At 42.2% G+C, this 16903-nt stretch overlaps 2 pseudogenes; one reads left to right on the top strand and one right to left on the bottom strand.

The window, feature by feature from the left end:
* Window positions 1–1386: 1386 nt before the first annotated feature.
* Window positions 1387–2032, bottom strand: LOC147449770 (uncharacterized; annotated as a pseudogene).
* Window positions 2033–2480: 448 nt separating this feature from the next.
* LOC147449769 (uncharacterized) lies at window positions 2481–3532 on the top strand (annotated as a pseudogene).
* The last annotated feature ends 13371 nt before the right edge of the window (window positions 3533–16903 follow it).

The raw sequence follows: 16903 nt of genomic DNA, 5'->3' as shown, positions 1-16903 counted from the left end.
AGATGGATATTCAGATACCTCGAATATTCCCAGATTTGACAACATCCTTTGCTGAAGACTCAGACATCAGTACTGATGAAGAAACCAGAATTATGAACCCTGTCAATAGGGAAACAGGAAAAATGAAGGTAGAATCTCCTACCTCTTTCTCTACTAGCTTGAAAGGGGTAAGCAAAATTGGGGATATGACCATACTAGACATAGATGGCCTTTCCCAAGAAGAGATTTGGAAAGTGTTTGAGTTTATATACAACTTTGCTCATTATGGTATCTTGTATAAGGACTTAACACAGAGACAATATGTCTCTATGATTGTGACTGGATTCCAAGGTATGCTGAGAGCATGGTGGGATGACCTAAGTGTGGAAAGCAAAACTTATATTATGCAGGGAGGACCTGAAGGCTGAGAAAACTTTGATAATGTTATTTCTTTATTCTTTGTTGCTCTTGTCATGCAATTCTTGGGTTCTACCAGCAAGATCCAAGATCGCAACCGTGAAGCCTTTTACTGAAGTAAGCTCTGTGATCTTACTCAGGTAAAGAAATATCAACAGCATACGACCCAGCTGATGTACCAGTTTCCATGTGGTTACTTTAAAACTGAGTACAAGCAGTATTATGTGAATTCTTTTCATGAATCTTTTACCAATTTAATTAAGGAAAGAATTAAAGCTGTTGGATTACATATTGATGAAAACATTTCTATTGCCCAAATCAATTCTTTCATCAACGAAGTCACAGATCTTGAGTGTGCTCGACTGAAAGTCAAGCACGATATTAAACAAGTCAAGGGATTCAACTCCAGCTTCTACACGAGTCTTACCAAACGGCGAGCGAGCATTCTCGAGCAAAGAAAAAATCGAGCTACTTTCTCACAAACATTGAGCTTTGTTTTATAAGCAACATCTCATGTGGCATTCTATCAATATTGCAGCCACAAAATATTTTATTTCAGTTTTTTGGGCTTTTTTTTAGTCTTTGGAGGTTTGATGCCGCTACCATGCCGACTCTCTCTCTCTCTCTCTCTCTCTCTCTCTTTCTCTCTCTCTCTCTCTTAGGTCTATATGTGATTTGAGAAACCTCTCTCTCTCTCTATCAAAAAATGGAGGTTTGATGCCGCTACCATGCCAACCAATGTTTGAGAAAAGTGTGCCTTAGCTTAGCCTTGAGCTGATTTTATCACTAGTTTCTCTCACAAATGTTTTGGGTAAGCACTAGATGTTGAAAAATCAAAATAGATGGAGAGGGAGAAAATCCGCTTGGAGAATTCATAAAAATAGAGTTAAATTGTAAAAAATATTGATTAGTGGGAAAACTTTCCTAGGTTTGAATCTACCATAAAGGGAAATTTGTATGATTTTCCCTAGGAACATTGATGCCAACTCTCTAGACCAATCGAGTGGATGGTTCTACTTCCATATCAAAATAGTTCTTTGGACCAATCATGACCGCTATATCAAAGTCGCAACAAAGTAAAGAATTCCTCATTATTTGCATGATCCCAGACATGGGTTCTTTATCATCACTCCACATCCCTGACTTGTCTTCATTCCCATGAAGATATTGCTAGGTGCCCTTCTCTTGCTTCTTCAAAATAATGTTAATCCGAGTAGGCCTAACAATGACATTACATTTCTCAGGTACGATAGCTTTACACAAACACAACACACCCAGATGATAATCACACAGATGATAGTTCTTGCCATCAATATCATGGACCTTCAACTCCAAGGATCTTGCCTTAAAATCCACATCACCCCCTTGAAGAGAGATATCTAGATCTTTCACTTTTCAACATCCTGATCCCAGCTAAAACTAGGCAAGCTTTATAATGCGTTGATGATCATTTGACTTTCTGAGGTATGAAGTAATGTGGCCTTCCCTTGATATTGCGCAGAAAAGGCTGCTACCATTTCTAATGTCTATATCGCAGAGGCTATAAGACTCTGCACATGAGGTCGCGATGACATCCCGTAGCTTGGTTGAGCAAAGCTTTGAGCTCTACCACGTTCTCTGAAATATCAACAGCCATCGCAAGCTCCACAAGTCTCTCTCTCTCTCTCTCTCTCTCTCTCTCTCTCTCTCTCTCTCTCTCTCTCTCTCTCCAAAAAAAAAACTATTGAAAACATTTGGCGCCGGTGCGAACTATTTTGAGTAGTTTTCTCTCTCTCTCTCTCTCTCACACTCACTTTTGTCTAGACTCTGCAGGTGACTCGGTGAGTTGAGAAGCGTCTCTCTCTTTCTCTCTCTCTCTCTCTCTCTCTTTTGAACTTGTAATAAGTGGGCGGATTTTATTCACCAAGAAGAAAGTACAGCAGTGTAAGAGTAGGGGCATAGCTTCAACCACAGAGGGGAGCAAAGCTAGTTGCTGACACCCTGCTGCAGCTTGGGTGGTAGGGGGTCAATATCACGACATCTAGGTGGCTAATGTACTCATCATGGAGGGCGGAGATCACCATAAGTAGGCGTTATAATATAGGATGGCGTCGTTAGTCGCAAGGGCTATTCATTCAAGGAACCGTGGCGGTGTTGATCGCATAGCCGAGATTGACACTGCATAGGCTAGGAAGGACGAACACACTGGAGCTCTTGAGTGCAGAGCCCAAAGATGCGGACAACTGCTTGATGTAGCCGCAGGTGGTGATGCGGTCCCCGCCCTCACCCCCTTGGTGAGGGAGTACAGTGACTTCACCCCGTCGCAGCACGTCGATGTCGATGAAGGCACCGACGTGGTTCTTGTAAGGTAGCCTGCACAAGAAAACAGCTTGCTTCGCACTGTCGTGCATGAGATTGCCGCCTCCCCCTTCTCGGCAAGACTGCCCGCCACCACCATCACCACCACTAGTGCCGCCACCACCCTGGAGTTGCTGCTTCTGCTGCCTTCCATGATAATTCTCTAGTCTTTCTTTGCCCTGGCGGACACTATTGGCTCGTAGCATTTCCAATCTCTCTCTCTCTCTCTCTCTCTCTCTCTCTCTCTCTCTCTCTCTCTCTCTCTCTCTCTCTCTCTCTCTCTCTCTCTCTCTCTCTCTCTCTCTCTCTCTCTCTCTCTCTCTCTCTCTCCCCCCCCCTCCCAAAAACTTTTAAAAAAGGTGTTGAAACCAGTCCACGCCAGCGGACTGGTTTCAACACCTTTTTAAAAGTTTTTGGGAGGGGGAGAGAGAGCGCCGGCGGACTGGTTTCAACACCTTTTTTAAAAGTTTTTGGGAGGGGGAGAGAGAGAGAGAGAGAGACCTGATTGCCTACGAGCTAGTCGAGGCTTACCTACTGGCGCTGCTGGGGGCAACTGCTCGCCTTTCGCTGCCGACACGAAGAATATTCTTGGCTCAGTTGGTTCCGAAGCTGATGATGATACGATAGACTTGCTGTGGAGCTCATTGCTGCCGGAAAGGAGAGGCGTTGTGGTTAGTGCAGGAGGTGGTGGTGGTGCAGGCCTGCCGCAGCAGTTGAGGAGAAAAAGGAGTAGAAAGAGGAAAAGAAGGAGCCCGGGGAGGAGTCCGATGATGATATGGGATTTAGTTTCTTTGACTAAGGTTTTTGGAAATGGAGGTAGTGAACCGATTTTGTAATGCTCTTTCTTTAGATGTAATAGAAGTATATTTTCAGATGGCCAAAAAGAGAAAGAGAGAGAGAGAGAGAGAGAGAGAGAGAGAGAGAGAGAGAGAGAGAGAGAGAGAGAGACTTCTTGGCTCTCAAGCTACCTCCTATGGGATATGTACGCGAGCGAGAGAGAGAGAGACGTGATGAGCGTCGGCATGGTAGGTAGAGGTGCAGCCCATTATAAAGAGGATGCATGCTGGAACCAGTCCGCACCGACGCGGACTGGTTCTGACATGTTTCGGAAGGGCAGAGACTACTAAGAGAGCGAGCCAGATGGAGCAAACACACGTCATACAAATGTAAGCAGTGGCCTACAATTGTTACCTCCAGGCGGCTGCCCCTTGCAAGGACCACGAGGTCATGAGAGACTCTGACTCGTAGTGTTCGAGAAAAATCATTTTTCCAAACATAGCAAACTCCTTTCCTTGTTTATTTCAAGAGGAAATTTTAGAAAATTAGGCTATTTTTAAAAGACTTTTACACTATTCTTGTCTATTATGGGACTGCATTTCTCCTTTTTCCCATGCCCTCAACCGGCATTTTTGAAATTGAAAACGGCACGATATTAAACTAAGACACATTTTTCCAAACTGAGTTGAGAGAGAGAGAGAGAGAGAGAGAGAGAGAGAGAGAGAGAGAGAGAGAGAGAGAGAGAGAGAGAGAGAGAGAGAGAGAGAGAGAGAGAGAGAGAGAGAGAGAGAGAGAGAGAGAGAGAGAGAGCCTATACCCACGATATGCCATTAGCCTTTTACTCGATGGGCGTAGCCCATGATCAGGATGGGAGGATGCATGTTGGAACCAGTGATCCGCGCAGACCGGGTTTTGGCACATTTCACAATGGTGGAGACACGGGAAGGGGGGTGGCCACATCCCATGCAACAGTGTAGAGGATAACTTGGAAGCAGTAATATCGCGTGTCTCTCATTACTTTGCAATCAAGTAGCATGTGATGTCGCATTACTCCACATTCAAGTATTGATCACTAATATTGTTACTCCATTTCGGCTCCACCTAGTTGCTCACTTTCTTTGACCATCTGCTCCGAAAGGCATATGGTATATGCTCCTTTTGTGTCCAAAATTTTGGCTTTGGCGTGATGATGACGCTAGTCACCCTTGCTCCATGGAAGCAACTCTCCTTCACAATGCATCATCCTTGTCATGCATAGCTCATGCTTGAGCTCCATCTGCCCATCTCTAGCTACCCAATGCATTCTGCTTCCACCCTCGTCACTAGCATTGTATCATTCGCACAATGATCGATTGCAGGAGCAACAATTTTCTACTAGACACATAGCTATCAGTTCAAGCTTTGGGTAATGATTGATATATGCATTGGAGTGTTCATTGTGCTCATCTTTGTCGCTATGTTGGCTAAACTCCAGAAGCAAATCTAGGAAAATAGAGCAAAACCTATCTCTCTTGATTCCCATTGTAGGAATACCAACCGGAATTCCTCAAAGAGGCCTTGGCCATCCATTCGACGGTGCACCACTTCATATTGACAATTTTGTATAAAAAAAAGTGGTGGTGCAGGCAAGTCAAACTACTGAAAAGGATGTGCAAGATTGGATACTAGAGTAAATCATGCAATTAGTTGGGGTTCGGAGTCTCCTTTCTTTGGTAGCTTGTTAGTAGAAAGGTAACATGATTGCTGGGATGACTTATCTATGCTATCATAGAAAAATTCAATGAGAAAGCATGAGAGCTCATAGAAGCCTATATGTCGCAGCAAAAAAGAACATGCCTATTAGCCTCATAAGAAGGTCCTTCATGTCAACCCCTAAAGACTTGCACTTCTATAAGGTTCTAACATGCAATGTTTTTTGTTGGTCAATATGCACATTTTTTTCCCACTTAATGCAAGGAAACAATTTGAAGAGTAGCCAAGCTTTGGTTGATGAGGAAAGGAATTTGAAATGAGAGGGCGGGAGACCTTAGCTATCTATGGTAGCACTATTCCTTTGGGCCAAAGCTTAGGGACACATTTTTGCGAGGTCCTCTCACTTTGTCACGAGAGCATGTAAAGCTTTGGCAGACAGAAAATAATATGGGAGAGCATGCTTATGCTGTTAATCATGAGGTTTCTTAGTTCTACAAGGTTGTTCTATCTACTTCTCCAATATAGAGCAATGTTTGTTCCAAGATCTCACCAGTATTTATCAAAGAGGATCTCCAAGACAACATCCATCACTTAATAAATCTAGTTGACATCATTAGATTCCTACCATTGCATACCAATGTTACCATTGCGCTTAGTCAAGCTCAAGAAATAAAGCATGTTCATGAGCTTCCATTACAATATGATAAATATATTACTTTTGAGATGCCACAACAATGTGATAGCTCAAGCATGTATGGTAAGGAACAACAATTTGATGGGAACTTTTGGACAAAATATGTGACTTGCAGTAGTGACTTATTTAAAGTTGTGGTGCGCTTTAATAGGTGTTGGGTAATTTCCTTTTGCGTTGAGGTGTTGGGTGGTGGAATCCAACAAGCCATGATTATTTTCTTCAATATAGCTTGCGCTTGCATCAATCTGTCAAGGGTATTTCTCATATTTGCTCGGAAATTAGCTTTGCTCGGTTTTCTTTGCTCATTGATTGGAAACCCCCCTTCTGCACCAAGGAGACTAAAGCTCAACAGTTCAGATGCAAGCAATCGGATGCAAGCAAGCTGAAGAATGCAAATGCAGAGTCAAACTACACCGAAACAAGTTTGGCAAGAAGTTCAAAGTAGTTAGGAAGAAGAGAAAGCTCAACAAAGAAGAAAGACAGCAGGTAAAATGCTACATTTGTGGTAAACCTGGTCATATCACTCCTAATTGCCCAAAGAAGAAGAAAAAGTTTGGAAATGTTGTGTTAAAAGACAGGTATGAGTATGAAGTCGTCTACTGCAATGTCCTACAGAAGAAGGAATTTCCTATTCGGGAGTACTCCTTATACGACTCTGATGACTCCGACTCCTATACTGAAGAATCCAGTGCAGAGTCTACCCCAACTGAAGAACATGTTTTCTCTAATGACAGTTTAGCTAATGATAGCTTCACCAAGATGTCCAATATGGTAAGGAAGCCTTATCCTTTCCCAAAGTCTGCTAGGTATGATTCTTCTTCCACAGATGAAGTTACAACCAGTACTAGTGAAGAATCAGATACATGGCAAAGGAGGTCAAGGCCCATGAAAATGAATTTGTCAAAGAAAGAACAACGCTATCGGCCACTGCCTCTATTTAGAAGTATGGTGGAACAAATTGCTGACATTATCAATCAACCTGAATGGAAGCAACAAATGAATCAACATTTTGATTTTGTTGGCCAACCATCTCCAACGGTACAACCATCCAAAGCTATTGAATACGCCTCTGCTTCAACTTCTGTCCCTCAACAATCACCAATGGAGCATGCTTCTATTGCTGTCCGTCGACGTTCACCGATGGAGCATGCAGCTGAATTCATTCAGGTATGCAGTAAGAATGATAAAGCCATTCTAGATGTTATCCAAGCCATACATCTAGATTGTAAAGAACTGAGTCAAGGCATAACTTCCATGGAATCTCAGTTGGCTGCCGTTGAAGCCAAAATGGATCAAACCTATGCTATTGCCACTAATCTCTCTGATATGGTAGCCATGCATCAAGTAGCTAATGAGCCCGTCAGTGATTGGGTACCTGATCACATTATGAATGTTTGTGAATGTCATTCACTTTGACGCCAAATTCAATAGAGCATTCTATTTTGAAGTTTGGATTAAATTTCCTCACACACAATCATTCCATGTGGATGCATTATGGGACTCCGATTCTGTGATGTCCTATATTAATCGAGACTTAGTCCCACCGCACTTGATTGAATATCTACCTTCTGGTATCACAGTTTCTTATGCCAATAACACCAGAGGTAGAATTCAAAAGGTAGTTTCTTGTAAGATTGCTATTGGAACCGTTAAGTTTCTGATTACCCTATATCTGCACCCCCATCCAAATACAGATCTTACACTTGGAGCAGATCTAGTCTCTCAGATAACACTTTTTACACTCTTGCCTGATCTATCTATACAATTTTGTGTTCAGGATATCGCTCACCAGGTACGCACTAAATCTAGAGGTGCTCTTCTTCTCGGGGGGATGATTCCAACTCTCCCTAATCTGAGAAAGAGGAAAGATTTCAGCAATGGTTTCAATTAGAAAAAGCAAATACTCTACAGAATTAGAAGCAATCAAAGAATTGCTTACACTGCAGACTAGTGATAACCCACTAGAATTCTGGGATAGAGAAGAGTATTGGGTTTCTCTTCCAGGAAACCCTCCTACTGCAAGATTGAAAGCAACCCATCCTGGCATGTCTTTAGAAGACACTAAACTATGCAATGAGGAGATTGGACAAGTGCTAAAAAATGGACTGATTTCTCCTAGTAACAATGCCTTTGCTTGCCAGGCTTTCTACATCAATAATCACTCTGAGCAAAAGCGGGGGAAGAAGCGGCTTGTCATCAATTACAAGCCGATTAACGATTGGCTTGAACCTCGCAGGTTTCCTCTACCACTTAAGGATGATCTTCTTCAAAGAACCAAGAGCTGTAAAGTATTTTCTAAATTTGATCTCAAAAGTGGTTTTTGGCAATTCAAAATACATCCAGCTGACATGCATAAGACAAGTTTTATGGTACCTTAGGGAATGTTTGAATGGAATGTCCTACCTATGGGTATTAAACCTGCTCCTTCTTTATGTCAGGAGAGGATCGAAGTAATTTTTGTAGATTGTAGGAAATTTCTACTCCTGTATATTGATGATATCTTAGTGTATTCTAAGGATGTTAGTAGTCACGTCAAGCATCTGCATCTGTTCTTAAAGAAATTGCAAAACATGGGTCTTGTCTTAAGCTTAAAGAAAATTGAGCTTTGTCAATCTCAGGTGGCATTCCTCAGAGTGGAGATTTTCTCATGCTGTATTAGAATGCATCCTTATTGCTGAAAAGAAGCAGTTTCAATCCTTTGTTGGCTGCTTACAATGGATAGCTCCCCAGTATCCTCATTTAGCTAAAGATCTACTAATCTTTAAGGAACTGGAACGTAGCACCCACTTCTTTTGGACTGACTAGATGACAAGGACAGTTCAACAGATAAAGCAGCTTTGCATCCATTTACCACCTTTGCAACTCCCATCCGATAAACCTTTGGTGGTATACTTCGATGCCTCCAAAGAAGCTTGGGGCGGCATCCTATGTGAAGAAACAAAAAATGGTCCTATCATCTGTCGATGGGCATCAGGACGTTTCAAAGATCCCGAAGTGAAGTATCATTCTATCTAGAGAGAGCTGCTAGCAAGAGTTAACTCAGTATTGGCTTTCCGCTTATTTTTAATGGGAGTCCCCTTTACCCTTCGCAGTGACCTTAAGCATTTCGGAAAATTTTTAGAAGAAAAAAATGATGGCAAGGTAGGTAACACCCGTATTTTTCGATGGTCCTACAAACTCAGTCACTTTGATATCTCCTACGAGTATGTGCCAGGTCATAAAAATAATATTGCTGATTTACTCTCCCGAATCAAAAAAGGGGGGGAATGATAACTTTCAACCACAACTTTTGGCAATATCAATGTCCAATTCAACAACTAGGCATCCTTTCTTTTTTGATACCAGTTGTATCCCACTTACTTTTCCTTTGACAGCTGTATTGCACCTACCTACTTTATGTAACGCACTCATTGTCTCTCCATGACAACTGTATTCCACTACCAAAAATACCGGCACTATCTTTACACGCATCAAGAAACGCCTATCCACCCCGATGTATATAAGGAAGGGCCGCGTTTGTATAAGGGCATCTTTTGATAAGCCTTCTATCTCAAAGTTCTAAGAAGCTCTCTTGTACCCGCTATCACTAGCCTTCATCTTGTAACCCTATTTTGTCTATGCAAGCAATCTAAGTAACAATTGTTAATTTCGGTCTTGTTCACCTGTGTTCGTAATATCTTTGAGTCGTGTCTGTTCATCTGGTACTGCTCATGTGCGCATTATCTCTGTTATGGTCTGTTTATCTGTGTCTGTCTGCTGAAGTCCATTGGTCTTGTCCTCATTCGTAATCCGCTCTCTAATTGGTACATACATACATACATACATATATATATATATATATGTGTGTGTGTGTGTGTGTGTGTGTGTGTGTGTGTGTGTGAGAGAGAGAGAGAGAGAGAGAGAGAGAGAGAGAGAGAGAGAGAGAGAGAGAGAGAGAGAGAGAGAGAGAGAGAGAGAAAGCGCCAATGTTTTGTAGCACATGGGAGAATGTGGGGGACAACTCATTTACTTTGAAACATGAAGTTTTTGGTGACAAAAGGTTGAATTTCTTTGGTGGTAGTCCATATAGGTACCACATTGCTTGTTCTTATAGATTTTGTTAAGCTTTGTTGCCCTGTAGTAGTAACCCTATTGTTTGTTGGTCCAAGTAGATCTAGAATTACTTGCAAAATCCACCAAGTTGAGAGAGTTACCTAAATGCTTTTAAGCTTCCTTCTCCTTACCATTAAGGATTTGAATTTTTCACCTTTATTATTCTACCCATGAACAATATATATCCTACCATGTTAAATTACTAGCTATGATAGCCGGGCCGACTTATTTCTTGCCATAGTAGAGATCTTCTTGAAATGAGTTAGGAGCATACACATTGATTATTGAAAATTTGAAGGGATAAGACAAAGTAAGGCCAACCCAAGGTCCATTATTCCCCATAATGACTTCCTTGAAAAAGGCACGTGACAAACGATAATCGAGCTAAGCTACTAGCCAACATTCTCTAATGGGAAAAATGAGCAGAAAAATTTCACAAAAAATATGTATGCATGCAGGTGTGTTAGTGAGTGTGTGTGTTCCAATAACAGTATAGCATAAACACCAAAGAATCCTTTCAAATTACAAAAGACACTAGAAACTATGTCAATAAAAAGGTGGTATAATTCCCATTCATAGTACATAATAAACTTTATACACAAATATAAGGGAATAAAGAGCCTGAAGGTATACAAGTTGGAATTAGAGCTGATCTCTTGAGACAGCTAATTCCAGTGTTGAAGGATTTCAGCTACTGAGAGTAGGAAGAGTTCAGACAGCAGACTAGACAGAAATCAGTGACTAGACTGAAATATGAATACTGAAATGAGAATCAGACTTAAAGACTGGAATAAAGTTCAGATTCAGATTCAGAAGACTGTTGAGAAGTCAGTATCACTGGAATATATATATATATCATGATTGAGATTACAATGAATATGATTACAGAGAGAGAAAGTGTAGCCGATGATACTGCCACTGATGCTCGAGTGCAATTATAGCCCAAAGCGCTAATACAAGTGATAACAATTGCCAACCCGATATCAAAGTAATGGCCCCTATTTATATGCTTTGGGTTTACCGTAGTAATTACTTTAGTAATTACTAAGTGATTCACTGTCCATCTTCTAAGAACACGTTCCCACATGGTGACGCGCCAGCCGTCTACATCCTTCCCTTCTTTCTTGAATTTTGGCAAGATTCCAAAATTTCTGAAAAATCCATTTTCTGGTTCTGATGTGGAACTGAAAAATCCATCGTCTGGTTCTGATGTTGACAATCCATCTTCTGGTGGATTGTCAGAGTCTGACATTGAGAAGATGGTGAAGGATGCAGAGCTCTAGAAAGCTCACAGATTGCGAGGGACAGCTGAAAAGGCCAAGGTGGAGCTGTCATCTCTCCCTGCCTGCTGAGAAGAAAAGTCGCCCATGAATTCTGAGATAGAACTACCCAGTATCCTTCCATTGGACCGCCTTCCTTTTGCCCTTGCTCTTTGACCGTGTTGGTGCCTGAGAAGTTTCAGCATCAACATTCTCCTTCTGAATCAGTCGGTAAATGGCCTCCTGCTCAAGCTAATCACACCGGTCTGTGGTCATCTCTACCTCATAAGGTGTGAGAGAATGATAGGTTTTGGTGTAAGGATCATAGAGTGTATGCCTGCCCTTGGTCAGTCTGGTTCTGGCCAGTTTATGACAATGCGAAGCAATATGGATCCATCCTTGTGGAAGAGGCTGATTTGTTTTGACGCACGCTTTGAACAGAATCTCAGCCATCTCCCTGTACTACGGTGCTAGACCCGGCTTTGCTGCAATGTCTTTCTCAGGCAGTTTGGAAGATTCGACTGTAAGCTGCAGTAACTGATTAGTAATCCTAGTCAATCCTCTGACCTGAATCTTCCACTGGCCCATACACAGCTGAATCCTCTGTAGCTCTTCCTTTATTGCCTGGATGTCATTGATTTGAAGAACATCATTGAACAATGTTTGCCAAGTCTTCCATTCTAGAGTTGATCGCTCATACCAATCCTGAAGCTCATCAGTTATTTTGAAATATGTGAGTCGATCAACTGGTTCTTGATGTTGAGGATATATAGTGCTGGAAAAAATCTTGGCAACTCAGTTTCTCTTGCTGGAACATCATACAAGAGAACTGGAGAATCAGACACAAATTCCAGGAAATTCAGAACTGCCTGGTTCTCTTGTTGCATCATCTTCCTAGTAATTCTTACTAGCTGGAATAAGGTGCAGAGAGCAGTTGCCTGTGCTCCGACGGACATGCGAGTTTGAAGTCCTCTGCTAGTGGCTGTCTGGTCCTCCAGGATGGCTTTCACTCTCTAGTCCAAAACACCTCTGGCAGTTTACAGTTGAACTAGAACATCCTTAAGTTGGACCCTCACGTCCTTCATGCAGCGGTAAGTTGGTTTGTTACCCAGCAGAAGCTCCAGTTCTAAAGCTAAGGACTGACAATCTGTAGTAGACTGTCTTTGCCAGTGCGGGTTTACCACTTTCTCATCAGCATTGAGTATCCATTCTGGAACTCGTTCCAACAGCTGAACTATACTGGGATGCGCATGTAGTCTACAAGCTTCCTTATCATGAAAAGTAGCAAATTTCCAATGTTCCACCATTTCCCTGGCTCCTACATATAGTCTTTGGAACCTTTCTAAATCAGTCCACAGAGTATCATCCTCCAGATACTGTCTGGTGATGGAGGCCTGTTGATGTCTCAGCTGCTTATTTAAGGTAATGAGTTGCATTGAATGCTGATGATCCTTCACTGGTCCTTCATCCTGAGCCTTCATTTTCCCTTTAACCTCTCTGCTGTGATGGGACTGATTATTTGGCTCATCTCCAGTGTTACTGGACTGCTGTTCTTCAGTCTGCTGATGACCCGACTGTTGTTCTATTTCCTGTCTTTCCTGCTGTTCCTCAGTCTGGTCTGGTTGGTCTGGCTGTGAGTGGCCTCCTTCATCTGGCCCTGTCCCATCAGTACCTAATCCTGGAGGTGGAGATGGTGGTGAGGCATCATCATCATCCTGTGTATGCCCGGTTTCTTGATCATCCTCCTCCTTATCAGCTTCATCTTCTTCTTCTTCGTCATCCTCCTCTAGGGATGTCTGCTGCTCAATATAATCCATGATGGCTTGGTTCATCAGAGCATTGTTGAACTCACTCACCTTGTCCTGCAAATCACTTTGCAGACTTTCCATCAAGGATTTTAAGTTTTCTAGATCAAAAACAGCATTGCCTGCGGGGTTCAAAATTTCAGACAAGTTGTTGTAGATGTATCTGTCCGTCAGCGAACGCTTCAGAGCTGTATGGTGTAATAGCAGCTTTCTAAATTCTGCCCGCTTCGTTTTGAGCCCCATTTCAGCTCGCTCGGCAGCTCTCGATGTTTCATTCCTTTGACTTTTTATGATCATAATTTCAGACTCAGCTTTAGCTAACTTTTTGTTCAACAACTCCTGAGCTCTCTCTGATTGAGCTTGCAATACCCTGTGTTGTATGTTCTGCGCTTCCTGGGCTTTCTGGAGTGTGGCAATCTGATGCTGTGCTTTTGCCAATTCAGCTTTAAGCTTTTTAACTTCATCTTCTGATCCAGCAGCTTCCACCAATTGTCCCATACAGCTGACAATGGTATTCCAAGAGGACTGTATCAGTACTGAACATCTGTCTTTGACCGTTGTTGGATCAGAATCAACTGGTTCATATATTGCCACAGGAGCCACATAAGGTAGAGATGCATAATCAGTTTTGGTGAGTGAGAGATGCCCTCTCAATTTCCGAGTTTGCATTTGCTGTAGCTTATCCTTTTTAACCAGTTGCAAAGGGTTTTGAGAAATGACAGGAACTGTTTCAGGCATAGTTGAGGATGCTGGTATTTTCCCCTTATCCAGTTGATTCCTACCTTTGTCTCCTGAGTGATCTGGTACCTTCACTTCAGTGACTGGCTTTACCTGATCCTTCCCAGATCCATAGCAACTGTCTGTTTGACAACTGTCTGATTAGGTAAGTTGTCTCAGTGCTCGCTGCCTTTACCTGGCTTTTGATGTGCTTCAAGAATTCACTGCTTTTGGTCAGTGTAATTCTTGGTTTCTTTGAACTACTAGCTTCCTCTGCAGTAGCTTTCCTTTTCAGGTCCTTGGAAGTTGTTTGAGTGTCCGTTTCCTCATCGTCTCAGGACAGGTCAATTTTCTTCGGTTCAGAAATGGGCTGCTCATTCCATGCTAGCTTCACCTGCTCATTAATATCTGCAGCAGTAGCCCAATACAGAAATTGCCAGACATACCATGCCTTGAAAACAGTTTGAGATTTCAACTTGGCAGTCTGTTGAAGTACATTATGCGAGAGTATTTGACACAGGTTGATATGGACTTGTGGATCCAGTATCTTGGCCAACAACATAGCAAATAATTTTTCTGACACATAAGTTGGGTTATTCTTAAGACTGACTGCTTCGGCTACAAACCTGTAAGCAGCGGAGGCTTCCAGTCCTGCTACTGGAACTCCTTGAGCACTTGCCTTGCGCTTCTTTCGAGCTGCTTCATCCTCCTTTAGAGCAATACTTATTTGCTGCGCAGTTACCACCGATGGTTTAGGCTCATTAGGCATTCGAAATGCAAATGCAATGGCTTCTGGTGTCACTGAAACCCTCCTATTATTTATCATAGCACTGCTGTTTTCTGCATCAAAAGAATCAAGAACTTGCTTGATGATCCCTGCATCAAAAGCAATCCTTGTCGCTTGCAATACAACTCGCAGATCCCAGAGTTGTAGCAGAGTCATTGCATGATCAATAAAGACATATCGTTGGATTTTACTGTATGGAAGAATAGGAAGACTTTCCTTTGCCTCAGTAATTATAGCCTGGGTTTGTGCAAGAGTTTCCTCCATCTTCTCTGATCGTTTCCTTCTACCCATACATTGTGAGGTCGACGACGATGAAACAGGCGAAGGCGAAGAGGACTTACTTGTGTTAAAGCCGTTGCCTGGTGTCATTGGTAAGGTTGTTTGACAGTCAACTGTCTCGTCGGAGGTCGAAGTTTGCGATTGTAGTGAAGAGACCTCGGAGCTCGGCGATGACGAAAGGTTGACAGGAGGAAAGCGTCGTGCAGGAGATTTATGAGGAAAAATGTTAACTCTCCTGACTGTTATACGTGTTCGCACCATAAAAGCTCCACTACTTGCCGCTCCTAGACTTGTGTGCGCCGTCGCTGACGTGGCAAACATGCATTGGACAAGGCTGCAACCCATCCTTGTAATAATTATCACTGGCATACCATTTGACCGTTGGCCACTTGAAATTTGGAAAGTGTGTTCATACTGGTTCTGAACTGATTCCCACTATGGATGGATCATAATGGTACTAGTTCTTATATCAACCTGATCTAATTCTTCAAGTACTGGTTCTGAAGCTGGAACTGGTTGCACATGGAAAAGACCAAAAATATCTGATTCTGGTATCTCTTGATCAACAACCTCCAGTTCCTTAGTGACTTCTTCTAATCCAGTTTCTCTGGTCTCTGAGTAATAAAGTTTGATCTTTGCTCCATTATATACTCCTGGCAACATTAGTCCAGATAAGTCTTTTAATCTGACTGTGCCATTGGAAAAGACCCAATCAACATCAAAAGGTTCTGCCCAGGCAATCTTCAAATTCGGCTTCTTTGGACCCATTCTTGACTGATATAGAAGCACTAAGTCTCCTTTCTGGAATTCTCGGACTTTAATTCAGCGATCATGCCAGTGCTTCCTTCTTTGTTGAACAATTTCCTGTTCCAATATAGCCCTTTGCCTGAGTTCATCTAACTGCATCAGTTCATCCAGTCTTTTCTTAAGATTATGGTTGAAGTCTAATCCATACTTTACAGCCATTCTCAGACTGGGGATTACAAACTCCATAGGAACCACTGCTTCAGTACCATACACCACTCTGAATGGTGTCATTCCAGTAGTTACCTTATAAGCTGTTCTATAAGCCCATAGAGCAGTTTGAAGCTTCAAATCCCACTGGTCTGGTTTCTTTTGCACCACCTTAGTGAGAATAGTCTTAATTGTCTTATTGCTACTTTTAGCCTGTCCATTGCATATGGGATAGTAAGGAGTAGATTTCCGATGCTTGACTGAAAGCATATCCAATAGGATTTCCATAGTATCATTGATAAAGTGTGTCCCTTGATCGGTCACAATTTCCACTGGACATCCATATCGGCAGACAATATTCTCAAACAGAAACCTGCAGTTGACTTGGTTGTGTTGTCAGGAAGAGCTTTAGCTTCAACCCACTTGGTAACATAACAAGTAGCCATCACTATGTACTTGTTCTTCCTGGGAGTCACCTTCTTAAAAGGTCCCATAAAATCCAATCCCCATTTCATGAATACTCCCAATGGTTGTATTGGCATTAAGGGAGTCATGTTTGCAGCTGTTGGTTGGCCCATTCTCTGGCATATATCACAAATTTTACAAAAGCTTCTGACATCAACAATCATTGTTTGCCACCACAGACCTGCTTGCAGAATCTTCTTGTAGGTTACTTCGTTGGAAAAGTGTCCACCAGACTCTCCATTATGTGCCTCTGAGATAACTTGCATTCTTCCCTCCATTGGAACACATCTCCGAAGTACCCAATCGATAAAGTACTCCCCCAATGATGGTAAATTTCAGGCTTTTTATGATCAGAGCCTTCTTCTGATTCTGTTTCCAATCTTCTGGAAAGGCACCTTGGGAAAGGAACTGATAAATATCATACCATTCAGGATCCACTGATTCTTCTGCTTCTAGCTGAAATAAATCAGCATCCACTAGTTCATCTCTCAGAGGTGATTCTGAAAATCCTTCTGTGCTTCTGGAAAGAAAGTCAGCTCCACAGTGGTTTCGGCTAGGCTTATGGAAAATTTCTGAACTCAAATTCCATAAGGAACATCATCCATCTTATCAGCCTGCCTTAAATAATGACTTTGTTAATCAGAAACAG

Source organism: Adiantum capillus-veneris, chromosome 10 (genome assembly GCF_014529385.1).
Source record: "Adiantum capillus-veneris isolate H3 chromosome 10, ASM1452938v2, whole genome shotgun sequence".
NCBI lineage: Eukaryota > Viridiplantae > Streptophyta > Polypodiopsida > Polypodiales > Pteridaceae > Adiantum > Adiantum capillus-veneris.
This window is presented reverse-complemented; position numbering and strand designations above follow the sequence as displayed.